The sequence below is a fragment of the Puma concolor genome, chromosome B1 (genome assembly GCF_028749965.1).
Source record: "Puma concolor isolate L17-30 chromosome B1, mPumCon1.1.hap2, whole genome shotgun sequence".
NCBI lineage: Eukaryota > Metazoa > Chordata > Mammalia > Carnivora > Felidae > Puma > Puma concolor.
In genome coordinates this window covers 18,058,444-18,068,794 of record NC_141670.1, presented here as the reverse complement: position 1 = coordinate 18,068,794, position 10,351 = coordinate 18,058,444, and the positions used below count along the sequence as shown (strand labels likewise).

The 10,351-nt window shown below is 40.1% G+C and overlaps 1 long non-coding RNA gene across 1 annotated transcript in view; it reads left to right on the top strand.

The window, feature by feature from the left end:
• The first annotated feature begins 2,831 nt into the window (after positions 1 to 2,831).
• Positions 2,832 to 10,351, top strand: part of LOC147581496 (uncharacterized) — a 126,047-nt gene continuing 118,527 nt past the window's right edge. The window contains exon 1 of the long non-coding RNA XR_015249974.1: positions 2,832 to 3,107. This is a non-coding gene — a long non-coding RNA (uncharacterized LOC147581496). The remainder of the gene's footprint in view (positions 3,108 to 10,351) is intronic.

Genomic DNA, 10,351 nt, shown 5'->3' with positions numbered 1-10,351 from the left:
TCACATTGGACATTGGTTTGCCTTTGTAACAAATGTGTAAAACATATGAAAATTAATTGCGTGTGACCCAGGACATCAGTTTTTACTTTAGATAAAATATAAAATTGACTAAAATAAGCATCATCTATATGCCAAAAATGATCTCACTTCGGATTTTATAATCAAAATCTGTAATCAAGTAGTAGTTTAAAACTGTGGTATTGCTAACTAGAAATAAGATTTGACACACACTCCCCTGTAATATTTAATCAAGTGATTGAAGTAATTCTGATGTTTTGACTGTAAATTTGCTAGATTTGTAAAATGCCACTACCCATACACATGACTCACATAGACGCTTTGCTCACAGTTCTGGCGCAAGCAGTGATCCCATTTCCAAGCTAATTTCTGCTTATGAAGGACCTTTAGCTCTTACTCTGGGCACAAATTGAGCCTTGCCTACCCTGATGGTTGTAAGATTATATCCTTTCTAGGTTGCCACTTCATGTAGGGGACCCCAAACAAGAGAGGCATTTTGAGGAGTTGCCACAGAATTAATACACCTCATTTGAGTTGTATGTGAACCATTGATCCAGCATGAACTTGATCCGAGATCACACCTGATGGGCTTGAGACTGGATCGAACCTCTTGCACCACCTGAGTTCCATGCGATTATGACAGTATCCATGGTTCCAGGGCTCTAAATATACCACACTCTAGTATTTTCCTATGGTTCCAGTGCTCTTGATTTGTCTATTATTTTCTAAACATAAGTTTGAAGGACCGTATATCAGGTTATTATAGTTCAATTGAAGGCTTTTGCAGTAGCAAAGTTGCCTTCCTTGAGAGTGAGCCTATATAAGTAGATGTTCAAATATTTCCTCTCTGCCATTCTCCTTGCTTGTATATTGCATGGTATGCCTGAATATTACGCATTAATGTTTCACTTGTCATCAGGCTGGCCTGTGCCTTGTACTAACATTTCCTTCATTCTTCCATCACTGCACATAAATCTTCACCCTGTCCGTTTCAAGTTATTCTCTGGGAGCGTGGCTCCCTGATCAGCATGCCCTCCACCCTTTAGTAAGGGTTGGTTCAATGGTATCTTTAACATTTTAAAAACACTGTTACAGCATGCAGCATAATGACCACTTGTGTTTTTTCTCTACTTATTTCATGTCTGAGCGGCAGAGTGTACAATGAAGCCTGTAAATATGATACAAGTTTGTATTTTTCTTCAGTGTAAAGCCATAATTAGCTTGTTTCTTTTATAAAGTGTAAAATGAACAAGATGGATTAGAGTGCTTGCTTCAAGTAATTATGTAATTAAGATGTGTGTGCGCCGCTAAGTGAATTCATAAGATTTAGGAAATTCTTTTCAAGTATAACTAGTGCATAATAAGAAATGCTTTAATTTTTAAAATCGCAACAAATTTTTTTCCTTAACCTGCCAAATTAGACTTTATCACCATGTTGACCTACAAATTTTCCTGTATATATTTAAAATTTAGGTGGCATAGAAATGAACCAGAAAGGTTCATGATCAAGTCTGAAAATCTGAATTACCTAAAGGGCACTTGTGAAAAAATTACTTCAATGCACTTACTGAAACTAATAGTCAACAGCTTGGGTTTTATGTACTTCTCACTTTTAAGAGCTTGCTATGAATTAAATCTGTATAACCTGACAATAACATTATCTGATCATTCAAAATTAATTACACTGCTGCATATATTCTGCAGAAAGCTAAATCAATATGAAATTCAAAAGTACACAACAGGCTTATTTGCTTCATAATGCATCTATTTACTTTTTTAAATTATAGCATTGTGAGTTTTGAAATTAACCATCACTCCATCCTAATTTGTCTTACATTAACACCTAGACAGAATCAATCGGAAATGAACAGAGAATTTGTTCATTCAACATTTATAACCACCATTCAATAATTCATAACTAATGAACCAGACAATATTCTAACTTGTGTTATAATTATATTTGTACCTGCTTTATATTATCTCTGGACTCTATCTTATCATCATCAGCCAAAGCACCTAGTACAGTACATTGAACATGGATATACACATAGTTACTGAAGGAAGGGATGGGAAGGGGGCATGAAAAGGTAAAAAATGAGTGGAAAGGGGGAAGGGAAGACAGCCTTTTGGATTTTTATTATTTTACGTATATTCAGAAGTTAAATATAAGCATAATTACAATGGGCGAGGCTATTATGAGAGATCCCAATGAACACAGCATTTTGACTTTTGCAGTGAGATCATTAAAATTATTTTGACCCTTCTGGGTAAAATTTACTTTTAGAAGAAGTTGAGACTGTGATGGTTAGTACTTTAATGTCGGGAATAAAATTAGTAGAATATTTTCTGGTTTTAACTCTGTAATATTTCGCAAAGGTATTTTATTTTCTGTAAAATAAATATCTTTAAATATGTTTATGGTTTATATACACTATAACTAAATCATACTTTCCACAAATATGAAACCATTCTAACACCATTTTCAAATACTTTTACCCAGATTTGACTTTTAAAAAGTAATATAAAGACCAGTATTTTTACTGATATGATCAAGGTCTTTAGTAATTATGGATTTTCATAAGATTTTTTTTTATTTTTGACTCCTAAGATTTCAGGTCATCAAAATAGGAACACGTTCTTCCTTTCTCTTAACTTCGAAGCTCTCCATCTTTCTCTTTTACTTTAACTCCAGTTTGGAAATGGTATCTTGTGGTTAGCCTCAAGGTGAGCAATGCCCTCGTAGCTTCACCTTGAATTAACCTTACGCTGACCTTATTTAATACACTGTCATCTCCTCCACGCTTCAAACGTCTCCATCTGTCTCATTAACATTACAATTCAAAAGTACCATTACTTTCACCTAAAACTTAACTTAAAACTCCCCAACACTAGTTCCCCTTTATCTGCTGATTCCCTTGACGCAGTTTCAATGACCCGAGATCAACCGCGGTCTGAAAGCGGAAGACCCTCCCTCTGACGAATCCTCAGAAGGTGAATAGTAACCTAATTTTACGCAGCAAAGGCCTACGTCACTCGCCTCACTTCCTCTTCTCAGTCGTGGGCGTTTCGTCGTTCGCATCCTCACAAGGGTGAGTCAATGCAATACAGTGTAATATTTTGAGAGAGGGAGGGAATATGTTCACATAATTTTTATTACAATATAGTTTCATAATTCTATTTTACTGTTAGTCTTTTTTTTTTTTTTTTTTTTTTTTTTTTTTTTTTTTTTTACCGTGCCTCATTCATAAGTTAAACTTTATCATAGGTGAATATGGATGGGAAAAACCAGTATACCTAGGGTTTAGTACTGTCCACAGTTTCAGGCGTCCCTGTGGCGTCCTGGAATGAAGGTGTCCCCCATGGAAAGGGGGGGCGTCTACTGTATATTTATCCCTCATCTTCCTCTTTGGGTCTATGGCATCTATACCCCTAGCAACAGATGCTTGAAATAATCCTTGACCCTGCTTAATCCCTCTGAGCGGTGACAGCCGACTTGTTCTCTAAATTCTTGTGGCGTTAGACTTTTCTTGGAAAAGAATGGAAACCACACACTGGGAGTCTTGTGATGCTTTAAGGTAAGAACATAGTCACTCACGGATTGCTTCCGGTTTTAAGATTGTTAGATGGATTTTTGGCAAGAAGGAGCGATGCTATTTCAAAGCAAAGCCCCGCAGGGGCGCACCGGGTGGCTCAGCCAGTTAAGTCTTCGACTTCGGCTCAGGTCATGATCTCACGGTTCGTGGGTTCAGGTCCAGCCTCAGGCTCTGTGCTGACAGCTCAGACCGTGGAGCCTGTTTCAGATTCTGTCTCCTTCTCTCAGACCCTCCCCTGCTCGCGCTTTGTCGCTGTGTCTCTCTAAATAAATAAGCAAACATTAAACAAAGTTTTTAGTGACTAAATAAAAGCAAAGCCCAGGAATTGTGATATGACCTGTGACCTTGTATACCAAGTGACTTCACTGGTCAGGTAAATACAGCATTGAGAAGTAGTATCATACTCCAGAGTCGGCAGCAGGAAGCCACAAAGCCCTCTTGCATCTCCACCAGGATTTACACATGTTCCTGACGAGAGAGAAAACTTGATACCCTTTGAGGTACACCATAAACTGGTGAAAATGTCAGCCATAACGTCACACTTTTTTCTCGGCCGTCTTTCACGTCTCACTCATGAGCTGTTGATTCTTGACCAATGCGTTACAGATGATAAATATTTATCCCTAAAAGGAGTCTCTTCCAAATAGTTCGGATTTTCTATCCTTTTCCAGTATCTTATGGGGAAACTAGATTTCTAGGATTCTGGTTGTGGCCAAATTTCATGAGGTCACCAGTAACTAGTACAGTGCACAAACCTGATGTGTGGGATGCTTATCACAAAGCAAACTTAATTGAATTCTTATGTTCATTGAGTTTTCCAGCAATCTATTTTATCTTACTCCTGGGTTAAGCAAAAAATAAAAATAAAAAGCAGTTCCTTTATTTTCTGACCATTTTTAGAGTCCAATGGTGACCTAAGACACAAAATACACAGTAATTTTTTTTAATAGAATGTTTGGTTCTATGAAGTAATCAACACTTTGATCTTCATTCATAGATAATTCTTCTGTCATGCAGCTGAGGAAAAAGAAATGATCAGTTTCTTCCCTTCTCCCCTCCTTTTATTTTTAAGTTTATTTAGTTATTTTGAGAGAGAAAGCATGAGCAGGGGAGGGGCAGAGAGAAGGGGAGACATAGAATCCGAAGCAGACTCCAGGCTCTGAGCTGTCAGCACAGAGCCCCGACGTGGGGTTTGAACTCACAAATCGCAAGATCATGACCTTAGCTGAGATCAAGAGTCAGACCTTAACTGACTGAGCCACCCATGTGCCCCTCCCCTCCTTTCCTTTTTTTTTTTTTAACTTTTTTTTAACGCTTATTAATTTTTGAGAGACAGAAACAGAGACTGAGTGGGGGAGGGGCAGAGGGAGAGGAAGACACAGGATCTGAAACAGGCTCCACGCTCTGAGAGCACAGAGCCCGAGGTGGGACTCAAAGTCAGATGCGTAACCGACTGAGCCACCCAGGTGCCCCTTCCCTCCTTTCTTAATAGCTGCTGCTTCTATGCCTCCAGGTGTGGGCAGCAGGGATTGAAGGTAGGAAGAGGGAGCAGGAAAATCCTTATTGAACAGGTCCAGTGCTAAATACGTTTCATTCTCTGAGTCTGGAAATTGTTCGAAGAGGTCTCTCTCCTCTTTGCATGTTACTAGGTTATTTGAAGACTCCCAGCTTTTTTTCTTTTTTTTTTTTTTTTTAAATTAAAAAAAAATTTTTTTTAACATTTTATGTATTTTTGAGACAGGGAGAGACAGAGAATGAACGGGGGAGGGTCAGAGAGAGGGAGACACAGAATCCAAAACAGGCTCCGGGCTCTGAGCTGTCAGCACAGAGCCCGACGCGGGGGCTCAAACTCACGGACCGGACCGCAAGATCATGACCTGAGCTGAAGTCGGACGCTTAACCGACTGAGCCACCCAGGCGCCCCTCCCAGCTTTTTTTCTATTTCTCCCTCCGTGTATCAGTGAGGATCTCTGACTTACAGGTCTTCTCTATTCTGGCCACTTAGTTCTTTGGTAGCTTTTCGGGAGTTTGGGGTCTAGCTCCAGCAATTCTCTCCATGAGTAGCTCCATAGGGCTGTGGGGAGTGGGGACAGAGCAGGAGGAAAGTAATTAAACCCTACACAATCTAATCACTTTTTTCCCATCTTGTTCTTGTTATCAGCCAACTCAGGCTTTGGGTACGAAGGGGACTGTAAAAACACATGCTGAGATGAGACATTGAGAAAGCAAGAAGCATAAAGGAAGGTTAGATTGTCCCTGTAGAAGAATTATTTCCACTCAGCCTATGAAAAGGAAATAATGTGGTTTAAGTTTTAGATGCACGAATTAATTAAACATCCATTGTATTTCCTAAAGACTCTGAGAATCCGAGTCTAATAAAAAAAATTCTAGAATAATTTTTCCTCTAGCAGTAGAAAGTTAGTTTCCACCTTTTTTTTTTTTCTTTTTAAGTCTGTCTTATAAAGCAGTAGCAAAGTGAAAAGCCGAAATGTTTTGGTTCTATCCATATTCGTCCATGGCTGTGTAGAACTGACCTAACTTGCTTACTGGTAGAATTCAGTCTCGCCTCCATTCTGTCTGTTACATGGCATTTTAAAGCTGAAATTGCCTAAGACCTTTAATTTGACTTCCAAGCAACAGTTGGGAAAATCCCACAATGGCAAAACATTTTGGCAGCAAGAATGGAAAAGTGAGCTTTGTCAGGACAAAAGGACAGACCTCACCCCTGAAAGTAATCAGACACTTTTCAAAGAAGGTTTCATAAAGTCAAAGCATGTACTAGCTGGATAGAAACTCCACACCAACCAATTCTCTTAGAAGGTTAAAATTACACCAATTCAATATCAGAGCTTTCAGTGCAGTTTTGATATTGAAGTGTGATACTTAATTCAGTGGGAAAGAATTCTCTAGTATAATTAAATCCAAAGCTCTGGTGAATGTGAAATGTAAAAAGGACATGTGGTTCCCCAAGCATTGTGACTCAGAGAGTATGTTTGTTCATCAAAATTGTTCAAGATATTCAGGAGTAAATTGATGATAAGTGATTTGTCCACCAAAGTAGGGGGCAGGGAAGGAGGTAGACAGAAGACCGGGAAAGGTGAAAGGATTACAAGAAAACTAAAGCATTTAATCTCCTTCTATAATTTTTTCTTTGCTTTTAATATAAATATTCAAAAGCCTGACACTGTGCTTTTCCATGGTGTTCCCAGAAACAAATACTTAAAAAGAAAAACAAATCCAATTGATTTTAAATTGCTGAACACTAAATTGTCAATTCAGAACAACTTCTAGGGGAAAAATAAAATTAGACGCTAACGTGAGCATGCATGGCCTCTGTGTCTTGTGAAGCTGCAACCAGCCAAGGCCACTGAACCCTCGTTAACCAGGGACAAGATGTAGCCCATCAAGGCCATTAAGCAGCATGACACAGGTCCAGAAGACTGCAGGCCTGGATGGGAACTACTTATGCTCCATCTGATGGTAGATATTATTTGATTACTGCTGTGAAATTTGAATTTATATGTTCTCTCCTCTGTCTTCACATCATCGATTTCTTTATACCCATGCCTATTTCTCTGTATCGTACAGTATCTATACTGTCAGCTTACAACAGCCTATACTCATGCAAAGTCAATGATATTATTAGTTAATATAATAATTACTAATTATTTTATCAGGCTCACAACACAACCTAAAATCTTTATGTTTTAATAGGGAAAAATAGGAGCCCTAGCATGTTCCATTAACTCGCCCAAGGCCATTGTTTATCCAGCTAGAAACTGTCAAAGTCAGAAATTGAATATAGGTCTTACTTAATCAGAGCCCAGGCTCAAAACACTACTGCTTTTTACCTTTCCCCCTGTAGGGGCAGCCTTCATTTGCAATGCTCCTCCAGCCTACCTGTCAAAAGTGAAGTGTTCTGTCATTTTTTTAAAGCTTATTAGTTTATTTATTCTGAGATAGACAAGACAGCACAAGTCGGGGAGGGGCAGAGAGAGAAAGAGTGACAGAGAATCCCAAGCAGGCTCCATGATGCCAGCACAGAGCCCAACGCAGGGCTCAAGCCCAGGAACCAGTGAGATCATGACCTGGCCCGATACCAAGAGTGGATGCTTAACCAACTGAGCCACCCAGGCGCTCCCTAAAGTGCTCTCATAAATCAATACTTACTATAGTATTTATTCCTGAATCATTTGGCCAACTTTCATTGCCCACCTAATGAAAGGCTTTAAAAAAAATTTTTTTTAATGTTTATTTTTGAGAGAGAGAGCGAAAGACAGAGCATGAGTGGGGAAGGGGCAGAGAGAGAGAGAGAGGGAGACAGACTCCAAAGCAGGCTCCAGGCTTTGAGCTGTCAGCACTGAGCCCGATGTGGGGTCGAACTCACCCACTGCAAGATCACCACCTGAGCCAAAGTCAGACGCTTAACCGACTGAGCCTCCCAGGCACACCAGAACAGCATTTTTAAAGATCTACCCAAATATCTAGAAGGGCAAGCCCTTGTTCCCTCAACTTTCCATCTGGCTGCATTGGGGGCAGCTGGACAGGTGAAATACTGAAGACTAGATTTTCTCTCATGTTACACAGTGTGAACAACTTTTAACTCCACCCAAGTGAATAGAAAGACCAGCTTCTCTTGTAGTTTCTTTCCTGTTTTGGAACTGTGACGTGCACACAAATACATACCCTGGGAAGATGGCAATGACAATGCCAAGTAACAAGACAGAATAGAACGCTCTTGTATACAATTGATGTACATTTATTTTTTAATTTAAATTCCCTATTTGTATGCCAGATCTAACTCAAATCCCTCTTTGATAATTATATGGAGAATAACATATATGTCTGCACCGGCAACATCTATTAACAAATTTAATTTCCAGCAATCAAATAAGCAATCTTCCCCAAAATATCATAAAAAAAATCTAGTTGTCTTGCCTTAGGCATTTCATTAGCTGATATCCACAAATAAACTCACATTTTTTTAATGTTTTATTTATTTTTGAGACAGAGAGAGACAGAGCATGAACAGGAGAGGGGCAGAGAGAGAGGGAGACACAGAATCCGAAACAGGCTCCAGGCTCTGAGCTGTCAGCACAGAGCCTGATGCGGGGCTTGAACTCACAGATCACGAGATCATGACCTGAGCCGAAGTCGCACGCTCAACCGACTGAGCCACCCAGGTGCCCCTAAACTCACATCTTTAGAATTTTTTATAAACTTTATTTGCAATATATGTTTGAGTCATTTTTCCTCGAGACCTAAAATAATCTTAAGTACTTGCTGTCTTTCTGCCTGTAGTGCCGATTGCCTTCCTGTCAAAATCAGAAAGTCCTTTTACTCTGTGTTAGGCTGCCACCCAACTCTTGTAACCAAAATCCTGGGGTTCCTAGAACATCAGGGGAGTGGCGTGAAGTTGCCCTTTGAGGTAATGCGCACACACTTTTGAGTCATCTGTCTTTGATCTTCCCTCCCCTCCCCGCCCCCACCCTCTGCTTTCCTCCCGCTGTAGTTGCAGTTAAATATCACCTGGCATTTGTATGACGTTACCAAGGTTGCAATATTGTGAATGCCATCTAAGGAGTTTCCATATTTTGCAGCTCCCCTGTGGATTAGCTCCCATCCCTGGGAAGCGTGGCGACCTGGCTCTGTTCCCTGTGTCACTAATAGGTGACCCTCATCGCAGTGGAGGAAGTCAGGGCTGCCTGGAGAAAGTGACTCTGTCTAGGGTGGGATAAAATAACAATCATGACCTGTGATATTGATAATTACATGCAGTACTCATTGAGAACTTACTGCATGTCAAACAGTGTGCTAAATTCATTGCTTCCTCACAGGAACCCTGTAAGATTATTGCCCTTAGATTTTTGAGAAGCAAGAAGCCAAAGCCCAGAGAAACGCAGTCATTTGCCCAACATCGCACATGAACACATAGCATAGGGGAGATTTTATGCCCAGCAGCCCAACTACAGAGCCTGCTTTCCCGGCAGTATTGCAAACTGCCCATGGTAGTTCGGGTGGACAATACTGAGAAGGCAAAGTGGTGGGCTATGAAGCAAATGAGGACGGATGAGCTTTCTAAATGAACACCGTTCAGTATGTCCCGGATTCCACCGTTGTTTGAAACGAATAAAAGTCAGCGTGAAGGGGACATCAGGGATGGATGCTTTCAAGACTGTACATTCATTTTACTCAATCTAGGTGCATAAGAATACAGATGGCTGCATAATTTAAGCCAGTCTATGTAAATGACTGGCAAAATAGCTAAAGCCCTTGGCCTTTGGGAAAATTGCCAGTGTGGTTCCAGATGCTTAGAAGATGTGCTCCCTGGACTAAGCCAGGCAGGGTCCCTTAGGTGAATTAGCACCATTCTGTGAATCACGCCCCAAACATGTAGGCTGTGTACTGTATTTTTATTTATTAAGCAACCATGAAAGACAAAGCTGCAGAGAATTCCCAAAGCCCCGATAAACAATGGAAGACAGCCCAACTGTTGTTTTGTTCACGCTTCAGTTTTCCCACATGCCCCTCTTCTTCTCAAACTGCAGAATTACTATTCATCCCCAAGTTGACTTTAACGAAATGTGGTAATCTGTAGGGATCGTTTTCTTTTAGGAGCAAATAGCAATGAAGCTTGCTATTTAAATCTCCTTTCCATTGATGCACTTGAGTATTTAAATTGCACAGTTAAAAGTAATGAGCACTTAGTATCGTTTTCTGCCTGCATCAAACTGCTCTCT